The sequence below is a fragment of the Apteryx rowi genome, unplaced genomic scaffold (assembly GCF_003343035.1).
Source record: "Apteryx rowi isolate R43461 unplaced genomic scaffold, aptRow1 scaffold_438, whole genome shotgun sequence".
NCBI lineage: Eukaryota > Metazoa > Chordata > Aves > Apterygiformes > Apterygidae > Apteryx > Apteryx rowi.
In genome coordinates, this window is record NW_020450692.1 from 202,709 (window position 1) to 218,550 (window position 15,842).

General features: G+C 40.0%; 1 long non-coding RNA gene across 2 annotated transcripts in view; it reads right to left on the bottom strand.

The window, feature by feature from the left end:
• Positions 1-15,603, bottom strand: part of LOC112971362 — a 21,297-nt gene extending 5,694 nt beyond the window's left edge. For both annotated transcript variants that reach the window (XR_003255321.1, XR_003255320.1), the window contains exons 1-2: positions 15,461-15,603; positions 12,620-12,902 (exon numbers count right to left, since the gene is read on the bottom strand). This is a non-coding gene — a long non-coding RNA (uncharacterized LOC112971362). The remainder of the gene's footprint in view (positions 1-12,619; positions 12,903-15,460) is intronic.
• Positions 15,604-15,842: the final 239 nt, after the last annotated feature.

The following is a 15,842-nucleotide window of genomic DNA, read 5'->3' on the forward strand; positions in this document are numbered from 1 at the left end:
CGCCACTGAGGCCTGTGGAATTCCCTAAGGGAAGAATCTGTCCCTGCCACCACATCATGCTGCTTTTAGACAAAGTCCCCAGGGCCAAACTCAAATCTTGTTGGAAGGAGCATTTCCACCTGCTGGCACAGCTGTTGGTCTGTCTCTGACCATTTTTGTCCTCTTTATTGTCCATTAAGAATCTACTGAGGACTCCCCCCGCCCCTCCCGTAAAATTACAGCTAAGAGTTCAAAGCAGTTTTTCAACCTGTCACAACCTTCCCTGTAACAAGTAGTCAAGAAGTTTGCCAGAATTAAGATGTTTAACTGTCATAGGATCTGCTAAGAAACAAAGGACCCACTGAAGAAACAGTTTTTCAGAGTTTCCCATATAACATTGATTTTAGTAGTGAAATCTTTCATTCTCTCCACTTTCAGCACTGTTACTGATTTATTTGCTATATGGTGTTTTTTCAAATTTGTATCCAATAAACATAAGAGTTAATTTTTATCTCTGGATAATGTAGAGCTATGACATTTTCCACCTTGAAAATTTTTTTATTCAAATCAGGACTTAGTCCAGCCCTATTGTAACTCCTGCTGAAAGCTCTTTAGATCCTGTTGTAGGTGCGGGATAGAGGGCAGTAGCATCGTCCTGCCCCAAAAAATGTCCTCGGGTGGCCTCAGTGTCAGCCAGGGCTCCAAGGCTGCATTTCAAGGCAGCACTTACACAGGGGTGAGTTTGAAGCAAAGCTGCATCCTAGCTTTTCTGCACTCTGGGAAAAAGCCCATCTGGACTGTTTCCTGCAGGGAGCTGTTTGGACGGTTGACATGTTTTGTGACAGAAGTCACCTGAGTCTCCAGTGACCTTAAACAGGGGAGTCACATGCTGCCTCTCTTCTGTCCCTGTGCTGGTGCCTGGGCAAGGATAATTTTGGCTCTTTACAGGACTGTAAAGCCTTCGCCTAGATTTCTGACTAATGGTTTAGGAGGAATCCTTTGCCAAGAGCATAGTTGCATGGATTAAAATAGAACAGACTCTGAACTTTAACTAAAAACAAAAGCGTAGGCTTCTGTCTTTCTCCTTTCAGACTTTTTAAAGGAGTGGGTAGAATAGTTTCTCTTTCAGATAAAGAAGTAGCATTTGAACTGTCCTGCTGTAAAATGAGAACACCATGAAGCCTTAAATAATGCTTCTCATTCCACCTCTCATGAAATCCTGGGGTTTCCATACGTTTTACATTTGCCTGAAGAGCTGTGAAAGTTGAGTAGTTAGGGGCTAGTTCCTGTTTCATAGTGGTGGCTGTGTTTCAGAAGCTAGCACACGATGCCAGTTGAATGTGTGTGGGTGTCTTTTCTGAGTTTCTGAATCAAAGTTGTTTCCTTGCTGAGTTCTGAAAAGCATTTTATCTCGAGGAGGTGTATGCAGGCACAAGAGTCCATGCCATTATTACTGTAAAAAGCACTGGAGCACTCCACTGAAAAATTAAATAGTTAATAGTGCCATACATTGTGATTATTATCTTTGTTCATGTCTTCCTGCTTCAATGATTTTATTATAGCAAAAACTTGCAAAACCATTCTAGCATTGCAGTTCACAGATGTATAATATCTCTTACTTTCCTGTCTGGACAGTGAGCTGTCACACACACAAAAACTTTTTTAAACCTTGGCTCTACTGCTTTTAGGAGTCTCTTCTTCCTGTTCTGCTAACAGTAATAGACAGTAATAGGCACTGGTTGGTACTGTAGTTTGAAATGTCTTCACAGAGGGTTTAAAAAAGGATACGGCGTGCAGTATCTTAGAAAGTTTATGCAGGCTCTGAGTTGCAACATACATCCTTCGTCACATGCACCTGGGAAGGCGACTTCTCCTTCCTTGAACTGTGCGTGGTGCTTTCCTGGCTCTCTTTCTAGATCCCTGTCCAGCCCTGAGTATGGGGTTGCACACTTCTTACTTCTCATAAGTGACTTGTAAATGCAAAAAAAAACTCTCATGAAGATGTGAATGAATTATTGAATGACTTTCAGGATCACAGCAAGGGCTGTTCAGCGATGAAAGGCAGTGACATCAGAAAGCCAACAGCTACAACTCAGACAAACGTGGTGTCAGTTTAGAACAAAACCAGGTGTAGATAACTTAAAAGAGGACTGCAAATATCTATGGAGTTCTGCATGGCCTGAAGAGCTATTCATTGCATGACTAAATTCAATTTTTATTTAGTCTGTGTATGTAAGATGTGTTATGTACAGTCCCTTAAAAGATCACCAGCTCTTCTCATCAATGCACCAATGCATGCAGATTTGACATGTATAAGCCAAACTGCAAATTTTTTCTAGTACCTAGAGAACTCTTTTAGTGCCTCTCTACCTCAGGTTAATCACTGTTTTCTCCAAAATTGAACAACTTCAGAGCATTTTTGAATACTCTGGGACTTTAACACACTGAAGTACACTCCTGCGGTCTCAGAAAAGCCATCTCTATTCCTCAGAGGGGCTCCCTATTTGTTTGTTGAGAGTGCAGAGTGGAAACCAAGCTCTGCAATAGCATTAGCTTGTGCTAAGTACGGAGAGTGTCATAAAATGAATTTAAATTATTTATGTGCCTCATGGCTCACTTTTCAGCATATCTTCAGCAAGCACAGCTTATCTGAGCCTGATACTAATCAAAATGGGGCTTTGATAACCATATATGTGAGTCTCCTTTAAGAAATGAAACAAAAATAGCTTAAAACCTTTTCCTGTATTTGGCTTTTCCAGGAAGCCTAGCACATTTGTATCTATTGCTTGCGTTTCCTATCTTGCCTTTTGAACTCTGAAATTGTTGAACTGATCACTTGAAGCCTAGACTCCTAGAGTTTGCAAGAAGCTGCTGTGCTTTTCTAAAATTGCTTACTTGAGACTTCCCACATGTGCTTTATGTATTATTTCCATAATAGAAAACTTATTCATAAAACTTGATAAAATATAATGTGAATTTATTTATTAGAACCAATGTATTTCCAATAACTGATTTTTTAGGCAGAAGAAATGTGGCAGATCTAGTCTACCTGTAAATCAGCAAGGTATTTATACAATATAGGAAGAAGATGGTGATAAGTCAAATGGAGATGAGGGAAACAAGGAAAACTATCAGACTGGAAGAAGTTTTATAGAACTCTTCAAATTTGGTCTGTATACCTATCTCGTTTATAGTTTCAGTAGTGATAGTGATACAAGAGTTAGGAAAGTCATAAAGTTACAGAATCAGTAGGAGGGAGTATCAGAAGGTTATACAAGGATACCATGGAGTTAAGGCCTGGAGTTAAAAAAAAAAAAAAAAAAAACAAACACTGGCAGGGGGGATTAAATGTCATTGTATGATGTGCAAGATCATATACTTCCAAGTTCATAAGAAGGCACTCTGAGAACTCATCTGTTGAAAAATGACATAGGAGGAAGGATAACTGGAGTTTTAGCTGAATACAAGATAAATAGGAGCCAAGACTAAGATAGGGCTTTCAGAAAATATCCTAGGATGTATTGGAAGATTTATTTTTACAATAGATGATGTCATTGCACTGAATTTTGTTCATTTTGTTTATTTTTTAAGAAAAATAACGGCTTAAAGTGGGTCTGGTACAGAGGAAAGTTAATGGAAATGAAAATGTTATGGAAGCTGGCTTGTTTATCACAGTAAAATAAAGTCAGAGGACAAAGCGCATGGGGAAAGAAACACTAAGCGAAAGAGTGATGTTGGCTAAAGATTAATTAGGTAAAAACTGGCTATTAGTAATTTTAGTCTGGGTGTTAGGAAAAGATTTCAAACCTTCATTTGAGTAAGATCCTGAAGCAGCAGGATCATTGACAAGAAGAAATGTAAATAGCTTTAGAATAAAGCTTGATTGTTTCCAAAAGATGATGAGATGGTTGAGATGAGATGAGAGATGAGATGGTTGCCTGCAGCAGGGGAAGCCTGACTTTGAAGCAGATTTCTTCCAGTTCACTGCTACAACTAAAAACCAGTCTGAGTTTATCTTGCACTCTTCCAGAAGGGGCAGTGCAGGGTGACAGCATCTAGAGAGGTAGTCTAGAGAGTTTGCCTTTTGGCTCGTTTCCCCTGTTCTGGTTGTCAACACATTGCAGTACTGTATATCACGCAAAGAGATTATCTAACCTCATTCTTTGCTCTGACTTTGGTTGGTTTAACTGAAAGATTCATTCTTAAGATAACACAGTTTATAATTTGCTTAATACTGTTGTGTTTCCAAATATCTGATTTCTCCAGTTTGGAGTCAAGGAAAGAAAGAACAGTATTACTTCCTATTGAACAACCAAACTGATATGATCTGTATTAGCATCATTAAAGTGGAAGGAAAAAAGGCATTGAAAGCATGAGGCTCTTCAAGTCCAGTTATTGCTAAATTGTGCTTGCTTGCTTTTTGTTTGCTCAATAAACTGCACACTGTAGCAATGTGCCCCCAGCATCCTGGGTTGGGCATTCAATTACTTGTGACCATAAAAGCTGATAATCTCTTGGCCAATGATGCGAGTAACACTTCCCTTTTCAGTTTAACAGAAATTGCTTAACAGTTACAGAACTTTCCTCCCCTTTCATGTACAGTTCAGTAACCGATAGATGCCTAGGTAGAAGAAGCCTTTATGAGAGTAACGGTATAATGAAGACTTTTTCAGCTCTTGTTTACCAGTTCAAATCTAACCTGAGTCACCAGGAAAACCACAGCCTATTGTAGGCTTCTGCAATTGGACTAAATGACTTAAACACAGTTACTAGTCAGTAACTGTGTAATTCACAAAGTAGCTGTCACAGGTGGCATTATTTGATGTACTTCATCATCTAATGAGCCAAAAAATAAAGAATTAGGAAAACATGGCTCCTGAATTCTGGTTTAAAAGGAGAGATAGTCAAAAGACTAGTGCCAAAGGCTTTTTACTTTTAGAAATGTGTATCAGATACCTCTGATACTAACTCCTCTTTACCTTTGCTGAGGGAGGAAAGCTTGGCTCTACTTCCCCTTTAGTAAAGGGGGAAGGAAGACAGGCATGTATAAAATAGATCAAGTAAGGGAATGTCAGAGCTAAGTGGGATCACATTCTAAGACCAGCAAGTTTATACTGCTTCAACCTGCAAATAGAAGTTTTCCATCTCAGTGGTGTACTTTTCTGAGCACACAGCTCTCTGGAAAACATAAAAAAGCAAGGCAGAACTGTACACCAAGCATGTTGGCAGATGTGGCTAAAAACATGTATGTATGCTGACTTTAAAGATATGTATGTACCTTTTTCATGGATAAAGAGAATACACTGAAAAGATGTAATTTAAGAAATTCTGTTCCAAATAATGTACTAGAAATGTGATACTATGTCAACATAGGCAGCGTTATGCAGGACAATCAGTGATCTCCCATGTGGCACTGAGTCCGCTACCCCAGAGACCTGATACTTTCAATTAGTACCTACAAATCTCTATGCATTTGATGCTGTAAAACCACATTGTGAAAAGTAGTATCTATTTCTAAAGGCTTATCTCTAAAGAAATGAAAAAAGACAAAGGGTAGAAAAAAGTATTTTTCTTGAGGAGGTTTGGCCTGTGAGCACAGAAAAGGAGCCTGCGGGAGAGCTGAGAACTGAGCATCGATCTCCAGAGATCCAGTTTAGTACCTCAGCTCAATGATCCATGATCCTTTGTAGTATTAGTTTCCCACTCTTGGGATTCTTCTAGAGGCTCAAACTTCAGGAGCTAATTTCAGAATCCGTGAAGAGTCTGCAACGAGTCTGAACTCAGCTCAGTAACAAACTATTGGGCTCACTTCCAGTAAGAGGAATAAATGTTCCTCCTGGCACAGCATGAATGTTCGTGGACTATCCTGTTAGAAGACACCCGCTCAGCTGCTGAATCTGCTGGGCGTATACAGCCTGGACTTTGCCTGCTTGGGCAGTTGTGGAAGGATGCTGGGCGCACTGCAGAAAGGAGCACACTAGCATCCAACAGAAGTCTTAGTCCCGTACAGTTGGCTGTTTGAGATCTTTCAGTGGGAATACCTAGAAATGAGTTTTAATGCACTAATGGAAAAATCATTATCTTGTGCATGGGAGTCTTATTCAAAGATGCAGTTCTTGCTCAGTAAACAGGCTTGAATCCCAAGATCTGATATTAGGTAAAGCTGTAACCCCTCAAAATATCAGCCAGTGGGATTTGACCCAAATAAATGAAGAAATGGTGCCAGAGGCTGTGATATGGTGTGAAGTAAAAGAAATCTGACATAATTAACTGAAGAAACAGGTACTCTTTTCTAACTGATGAAATACAACAGGGGCTTGTTTTCCACAGCTTAGTGCTTCATTGAAAAGTCATCACAACTGTGGCTGTGGTATTGTGAGTTGTTCGTATTATCTTTTTCAGGGGAGTCCAGACAGTGTGATGGCATAGATATGGCCTAGATAATGGCATAGATAACTTCCCAAGAGTTTGAGGTCCCCATCTAATCTGATTGTACGATCATATAAATATTTAATAAATTTATACCATCTTTGTGAATCTAACCATAACTGCAGTCATCGCTGTCTCTAAATGAGTAATACAGAACATACTGAATATATGGCTGGAAGGATTTTTTTGTCTTCAAAATGAATCAGATATGGGAGAATCAAACACACTCTCTAATTTGCATTACTATGTTTTTTTGACATGAGATACTGAAAGCTTGGTGTTTCTGTGTAGGTTGCTAAATATGTACTGATAACACTTTTTTCACTCTGAAAAATGCCACGTTGCCAAGCCATTTCTAACAGAATACTTATTTTCTTTAGTGTTTCTCATTTACTAACTGGAAAAGGTGTTACTAAAAAGTAATTCTTGTGCCATTGGAAAATCTTTAACTCTTTAAAAGTTATTCATAAAAATCCTAGACATAAAGAACAAGGTATTTGTTCGAAGATGATTTTTATAAGAGATTTTTTTCCTTGAAATACACTAGACATGGATCCTTTTCCAGGGGGACTTTGTTGCTAGGTGATCTGTCCCCTGATCAGTTCTGGGAAGGAGACGATCTGTTGTTTAAAGCTACATCATTTCAGTGATAGAGCACTTAACTCAGTGACCTGCTAGTGTTTGGGCTTAACCACCAATCTTTATAATTCTGATCCAACATGCAAGTGAAGGAGCAAAAGAAAATGCAGAGCCCCACGACCACTCTGTCTGACACAGATATACATAAGGACTCCCCCCACACTGAACATCAAAAAGGATCCCTAGTGGCGCATGAGAATCCCAGAATTACCACACTCAGTCAGTTGTCCAGCTAATCTCCTCGTCTGACAGTGGCTCCTATCAACAGTTTAATAACCCCCTTGGATATTCTTGGGCTGTCAGTAAAACACCATGTCCTGTCTTTTTTCCCCTCGTGACTATGTAAGATATGCATAATACATTATCAGATGCACAGAAATTAAAGATTTGTGCATGTGCTCTCTATAGCTTATCTGTGGCACTGAAAATAACAATAAATTAATTTCTTTGGCAAAATAAACCAGAATAAAACATGCAAAAAAGCAAGAGGAGGTGCTCTTTGATGATTAGTCATTCCTCTCTGTTTGCCTCACTGATTCATATCAGTGCGTGCCAGTAGTCTCAGATACAAGTTTACTGGACAGTTAGGCTGTTCAGTAAAAAAAAAAGCCATTTTCAGTGTCACTGGACAGTGACAATTCTCAGCTCTTTTGTTGCTATGATATAAATGATGCCAGTCTGGAGTATAATTATATTTAAATATTTGGAGAACATTACTTTCTCCGTTCTGGATCTTGTGTGTTGTTCACTTTCCGTAGAAGAGCCATAAAGGTGCCAGGTGCGCAGTGCAAACACATCAGCAGAAGCTGAATATTGCCTCCTTTCATAGGACCTACTTTAAGCAACATATTCCAGAGTAAGAAGGGAACCAGTTCATGCTAGTGACTGCTAGAGAAGTGCTGGGCTGTCACCAAGCCCACCAGAAGCCCTTAAGTAACTACTGTAAGACAAAGGAGAAAAACACAAAAAATGCTTTATCACCTTTTAAGTGTGTTGTGCCTGTCCCCAGCCACCTAGCTGTGGCTCAGATAGCAAATCTGCAATTTAAAATAATAAATATATATGTAAGTATACAATTTAAAATATATACTATATGCACATGCATATATATTTTATTATCTCCAAAATGGTGTTTTAAAACAAAAATACCAAAAAGTACGCAAACTATTTGATCTGTCATACTGATCTCTCTTTCATTATTTGTCTAGGAGCCCCTCTACTGGACTGGGATCCTATTGCACTGTCCAGACATAACAAAAAGATAGGACTGACCTCAGATGTAGTTTTGGTTTTGCTTCGTTTGCCCCCTAGCACTGCTTTAAAATGTCATGTAGAAGACTACAAAAGTGCTGGTGGTGATAAACAACTGGGTGTTCCAGTCCAATATAGGTTTCTTTGATCTAGCCTCTGTTGCCTTCGAAGAAGAGCCTATCTTATTATCTAATAAGTGGCATCTCCTGAAAGAATAGAGATCTTCACAGTGGTTCCTTGTTTTATGGAAGTTGTGACATTGTTAATGTGGACTTAATTTTGAAAGCTTGGCTGCTCTAAGACTCCCACTGCCAACACAGGGGGATGAGGAGTAGTTGCCAGTGTGTTGTGTGACCTGATGACCTGCAAAAGAGTTGTCATCAATAGCATTAGTAAAAAAACTATCCTGGGATCATTGTCTCGCACTGAAAAGGAAATTGCAGCCTCCATTTTTACACGTTCCAGCTCTAATGGCAGGTTCAGAAAGGCACCATTGCTGCTTTAGGTATGCTCAAAGGATGTTGTCATGCTCTAAATTAGGGAGGTGATGAATTATAAGTGACACTATGCTTCCCATTTTTACCTTTGGGAATTTAACTGCATGAGTAAATATCCTAGGGTCTAATGCATGAAGCCTGAAAACGATTGTCAAAAATGTAATATGTAGCATTCTTTCACATTCATTTTACATTAACTGCTTCTTCCCAGACCATCTGTTATAGGAGCGCCATTCCAGCATCAAACCAGTCACTACGCAGCGATCTGGTTTTACATTCCACAGTAAATTTAAATTGCTGGGCTCCCCACTATCTATGTATCCTGAACCGATAGTTGTGTCTTTTGTACATTCTTGCTCTGCTCTTTGTCTTCCAGATCCCAAATATAATAAACTCCCTACATTTGCTGTTGTCAGCACAGTTTAAATACTGGGGAATTCCATTCCATCAAGGCTGCTCTCCACCCTTAAAATTAATTTTCTTAAAAATATTTAATGCCAGTTTCTAACTGCCTGTAAGTAAAAGGTGGAAAAATGTTCCTATTTTAATCAAGAACACTGTGTCCAGGGTCTTATAAGTTTATACTGTTAGCAAAAGGGCTTCAGTGTAACTTCCCACAGATAAAACCAAAGTGAATAACAGTGCCTTGAGAAAAATTAGAGTTCACAGTTAGGGCACAGTAAAACAAAGTGTTTTGACCAAAGCAGACTCCAGGTAAGTTGGGACAGCTGCTTGTTCCTGCCTCTCCCCTGCTCTCTTGATTACTGTCCCTTCAGTTTTGCTTGTTAAACTGTTCATGTGACTGGGTTTTGTGCTGATTCTGTGAAAGGATCCAGATTAACGAACAGCTGGAGATGATAACAATTTAACCCAGACCTATGGCAGCTAGAATAGTTTAACTGGCCATGCCCTCGTGATATCCCTGATTGGCTTCCAAAATGATAGGGTTATTTTTGAATGTCTTGAGGAAATTCCAGAGATCTCAAATCTGGTGGGCTCACCTTTTATATCCTTAAAAAAAAAGGTAAAAAAATACTTGTGAGAAGGTTTATGATCTGCAAGAATAAACGTAGCCTGTATTGGGGATGCAAATGCGCAAGAGGAATTTGAAATGGGTATTTTTAAAAACAGGACCAAATTCTGCTAAAGCTATTGCCTAAAAATTAACAGACCTACTTCAGTTTTGTACCCAAAATGCCCCTTGAATGTGACCTCCCCCTTTTTCTGTCTTTCTTCCTGGTCCCTAAAACTTCCTCCGTTCTCCATTTGCTTTCTAGACAGTTGCCAAGGTATCAGGAAGACAGGAATAGCCACAACAGAAATTGTGAGCTGATGGCATAAGAAATGCCTGCCTCCTTTCTAACAAAGCCCGCATATGAGAATGCCCAAGATGTGTTGGAATTGTACTTTGGCTGTAATGAGTAAAAAGGCCTTATAAGACATTCTCTCTCGAGATTCTTTAAAATTGTGCTTTCTTAAAGCCATTAAGACGTAGAAAGAACAAATGACTACGGAATCTTATCTTGGCAAGAAAATATGCGGTGGGCAGAGTGCCAAGATAAAAAAAATCCGTATGAATTCATTTAATGAATGTTCTGTATCTGAGCAGCTGTGTGCTGTTGCAAGGCAGCTTGTGTTGCTAAGACTGTGGCAATGATAAAGGTGGAATAATTTGCTTTAAAATGGATGTATGTATTAGTGCCCATGCTGTGCATTGTATTTTAAAAGCATAGCAATTTCTGCACATATTGCACGCAAGTTAGTCTTAGGCATGTATGTAACCCATTTACTTCAATAAGGGCTACTTATGGCAAAGTTTAAGCACGTGCATGTGTTTACAGAATGAGGCCTGCATCCAATGTAAAAGCAGTGAAGGAGATGGCGACTGATACAGCAACCCATGAAGGTGAGCAACTGAGTTCTTCTGCTTTACGCACATTTTGTCTTGCTGTGGATGTGAGTGACACTGCAGGGTTCATGTGAGAGAAAGCAATCTAATAAAACTCAAAAATTGTAACTACAGGAAGAAAGAAATTCTGTGTGGCTATTCGAATCAGGGTATTCCAGAAACAAAGGTATTCTGTTTAAAATGAGTTGTGGGAAAAAGAGATAAAAGCAACATGAAGGAAAGTGTAGTTACAGACTAGCAATGTGTGTTCAAAGGACTGTGAAGCCGTGCAACTCCTACCCCCTTAGTGAGTGGGGAAATGTCATACCCCACTGTCATCATGCAAGGGCTTAGCCACCCTCCTTTTCTGTTTTTCCAAGCAATTCCTAGGCATCTCTTTCCTCAATCTGGAGAGCCTCAGCAAACATTTCGAGGTAAGGTAATGGAGCTGTTCTGTGTTACTACTCTGATGGGAAGGAAAGGACCACTGGCATTGCTCCTGACTAGCAAATTTCTGCAGGACTGCCATCATTTTGCAAAAAAGTTGTTCTAAGGATGTGTGGTGAAAATCCTTGCTTTCCATTCCTATTATAGATCTGTGTGTTACCTCAAAAGTCATTGGAATAACTGACAGACCTAGAATTCTACAAATTCTGCAAAGCTTTGACATTTTAATTTCAGGATCCATGTTTGGACAGGGTGATTTTTCACTTGCTCTGTCCTTATATGAGTAATATTTTGTTAAAATCTACAATCATCCTTTCTCAGAATTAAGGTTAAGACAAGATATTACAGTGTGCATTACAAAGTTGATATGTTGCTTTTGAACCTTTCTTTAAGTTACCATCTCTTTCTTGAAGATAACTGATTTTTTTTTTCCCAGTTGTTTGAATCTTTCCTCGGCCTCATCTTGTTAGAACTTATCTCCACTGTGGCTTTTATACCACAGAAGATTGACTTTATTTTGATGAACTGGCTGTTCTTTTTGTTGCTGCTCTGTCAGGTAGATGGACAGACAAGTAACTGTCATGGGCTTTCTACAGCTCTTTCGGTTCAAATTAGTTAGTAACTGAGATTTGGTTATTATTACTGTGTTCCTTAATATTTTTCTTTTTAGTAGGAGGTTCTAAAACCTAGTCAGGAATTGTGTTTGTTTAGTTATAATCCTGATGTCTCTGTCAAATTCTACATAGTCCAGTATTAGTATAATACCTATGCAGTTGGCAGAGTATAAATGATATGGTACAAAACATATGGTTGAGTTGTACTGTAAACTGTGGCCTATATTTCACAGTCTAGGGTAGTGTAGAAGAAAAGGTCTCCAATTGCTCTGAAGAAATTTATGAATGCTTGTCAGACTTGACTACTGCAACATTTCTCTTTGGAGAGGAGCTGTATATACCTCACCAAAATGTTAATTTCATGGAAAATAGCATTATGAAGCATCATACATTACAATAATCCTTTCTGAAACCTATATCATATTTCTCTTGAGTCATGTTGATGTGCATCATCTTCTGTAATTCACTTCTGATTGTTTTTATTTCTCCTTCACACTCATTCTCACTTCCTATATGCTGTCACTGTAATGCACCTTTCAAGGCTGACCTCATATTTCCAGGAAAAAAAATCAGAGATCACTTGGCATTATTTTATTATATTCCTCCTACCTTCTACTGCTCATCATTATCATAGCAATTGTCTTCTCTGGGTCCTGGCATCTGTTCAGCATTGCTAACAGATACTTAACTTGGCACCCAATTAACTTTTTCATTGCTGAGATACCGCTTTTGGCTTCATTAAATGAAAGGTGCTAACCACAACCTCAGACACAGAGTAGACCTCAAAAAGTCATTTTGTCAATGCAGATAGTTTTTCAGTGTTTTTTCTCTTTTTAAATCCCAGCAAATAATTCTGCTTCCTCTGCTTGACCTACCTGACCAAAAGCTTAATCTGTAGTTGTAAATCCACCTAGAGATCTTCCATACAGTTGTTGCCTATTCTAAAAGGATACTCCTTTGTCGGTAGCATCTGTACGGTACCTTCTGACAAGATATGTCTTTCCTCATGAAGAGTCACAGCCATTCCATAGTCACATAGGCCACGTTTGTTTGTTGTGACTGTACATTAAATATCTTTTGCTTGTTACAGAGAAGATAGGTGCAATCACCAGGCAATGTTGCAGGAAGAACATCCCTCTCTTTCCTTTGTGCCTTCAGCTGTAATAATAAGACGAAAGCACCTTATAAAAGAGATAACACAATGGCACTTGAGTGGCCTACCTAGAGACCAAGGGAGAAGTAGGAGAGGGGTCATTGGCTTTGTTCCCTGTTCTCTGGGATTTCAGCTGAGAACGAGTGACTACAGGATCTTCAAGAATGCAGTGCTCTGGCACCAATTTGTTAAATTTATGGAAGATTAATGAGATGACATACGGTATAGCACTACTTCTCTGTCTCCCCAGTATATAGATATGCCTGTCTTGTCCAGCTGACTTATCAAGATCCTTTCCTATCCAAGCTGAGGCTGATGCTTGTGGACTGGTCTCGTAGACCAGATTGGTGGTGACTTAGCCTTTCTCACTTGTGGGCAGTGTCCAGTGCCAGTGGTATCTTCATTTAGCCATGATTCCAGCCTCCTCGCTGCCGTTTGAGCATTCACAGCAGTAATACAATGTGTTGGGGTTTTTTTACCATCAGCACCTAACTAAGAAATGGCAACAATTTCTTTTGATTATAGTGGGGTTTTTTTCAGTGATCTTTATGTGTGTGTGTGTGCGTGTGCGCATGCACGTGTATCCTCACTGTAAATTTATGATGATGTGTTTCTGTGTGGTGCTAAAGTACAGAGACTGAAGGTGGTGAAGAATGAGTGAGATATCTTGCTAAATCACATAGTACCAGTGCTCCATATATATTTGACAGCTTGTTGGTATCTGAATGACATTTACTGTGTTCAGTCTTGCTACTTCGAGATAAACCTTTTTCTCTTTTATAATGTGATACTTGTGGCCAATAGGAGCCTTGAGTTGGATTCCTCTCCTCCAAAGAGTGATTATTGGCAACTGATTTTCATATTGGCCTTTGGAACCCTGGCATCTTTTTCTTCTTTTAAATGCAGATTACTGTGAACTCTCTTGATCTTCCATGATGAAAGTAACGGACAGCCATCAGGTTAATGAGAAAGGGGTAGAGGAGTTTTAAAGTCACTAGCCAGAAGAGCTTTTTCTGAGAATGAAATCAGTAGTCTTATGGTGACAAAAAACATGTATCTAAATCAATAAATATTAACTGGATAGGTTTCATTTTCTGAATATCTACAGTGTAAGTTAGACATTTTCAGTACTTTGAGCACAGTTAGACTGATGTGATTTCTGTCAATGTGGATTTTGGATCCTTTGGATTTGGGGCAATTGCATTTCTTTTATATATCACTTACCCTGTTATACTAAATAAAGCGTGCGTGTGTTGTGCGCCCTCCACATCTTGTTTGTCTTAGTGTAGTTCTCAGAACTGTTCATCTAGAGAACGTCAACACAGTGACAGTTCTGATCCTGCTTTTCTACTTTGTTTGCCAAAAATTTTCAGACTTCGTAGTATCTGACAGAATCATCCATCATAATTTTTACAATTAATCCTCAGCAAGGCAAGGATAGCCCCTGTCCTTTAGATCTTGCTTTTTAGATTAGTCACACTAGTCATTTAATATCTTTGGCAACGAAGTATCCAATGACTTAGAGGAGTTAGGGATGAAATAGTTTGATGTCCTGAATGATCTTTCCAAACTTGGAGTTACAAAGCTTTTTTTTTTTATATAAGGAATTTTTGTTAACATACAGTATACAAGCTGTAGTGAACATATGCCGAGATCCACGATTTTACAATATATCATACTTCATCACAAAAAACAGAGGAGAAAAAAATCACACCTGTGGTGGTGGTGATAGTTGATCATGAGATGTTACTGCCTTCTGTCCAAGGCAGGGGCGTATTATTTTGCAGTGAGCTGACTTTTTTCATTCTGTTTTTACAGATGACAGAACCTAATCAACATTTGCTTCTCCTCTTCAAAAGATTTCACTTCTGTTTTATGCAGGGCTTTTCTACTGTTAGTTTACATTTGCACAAGACAATGCAATCATGTCTCCCTCACCTTGTCCAAAGCTATGTTTTTCAATTTATCCAAAACCTGGAAGGAAATAAATACCTTCGTGACATGCTTACAAAGTGTTTAACGAGAAGATCCTTCAAAATTTGTAAGTTTGCCACGATTTTTTCTTTTTTTGCACCCTCCTGGCAATTTTAACAACATTTGAAAGAGTCTGTTTTCAGGAAGTTCTTCCAAGTTTCCTGAAAAACAACATCTGGCAGAAAAAGCCAGACTTACGTTAACTGCACTTCCGATGGATGAATTATAGAGTTAACTCAGTTCTTTATTGGCTTGCTTTGGTCAGCCAAGAGAGAAGTCAGCCAGTAAGTCTGCAACCGCCCACGTGCTAACAAGCTGCCAAGAGCAGTGCGGCCCAGTAAGTAGCTAGTGGCTTAAACAGGAGCAAGAGTGAGACCTGTGCTAAGGCATGATAATTTTATAATTTGTGTATGACCCATCAGTGCATACGGGAGGGATCTGGAGTTACCGCAGAACATAGGTAGCATTACAAACCCAAAGGGGACCGGGCTCCATTAGACTAAGCACTCCTAACGGCTTTATTTGTTCCCAGGTCTCTAGTGTTTTACGGGAGCTTTCGTGACTGGCTCTGCGGCCGAGCAAACAGTACCTGCGCGAGCAACGGGAAGCCGGTCGGAGAGCCGGCGCCGGGTGAGGGAAGCCTTCTCCCTCCGTCGTGCCGCTGCGGCCGGGGGCGGAAGGGCCAAACGCGACAAAAAATTGCTCCTTCTTCCGCAGGGGGAGCAGCCAAGCCCGGGCCGAGGGGGGGGGAGGCGAGGGGGGAGGCGGACGGACCGCCTCCTCAGCGCCTGGGAAGGGGCGGGCCGGGGCGGCGCCAGCGCCGGGCATGCGGCATTGCGCCTGGCGGGGGCCTCGGCGTCTCCCAGGCAGCGGCCGCACCTCCACTTCTCTTCTCCCCCCCTTCCCCTCCCGCCACTTCCAACGGCTCTTCGCGGCCGTTGATGCTGCGGCCGTTGGGCGGCTCGCGCGGC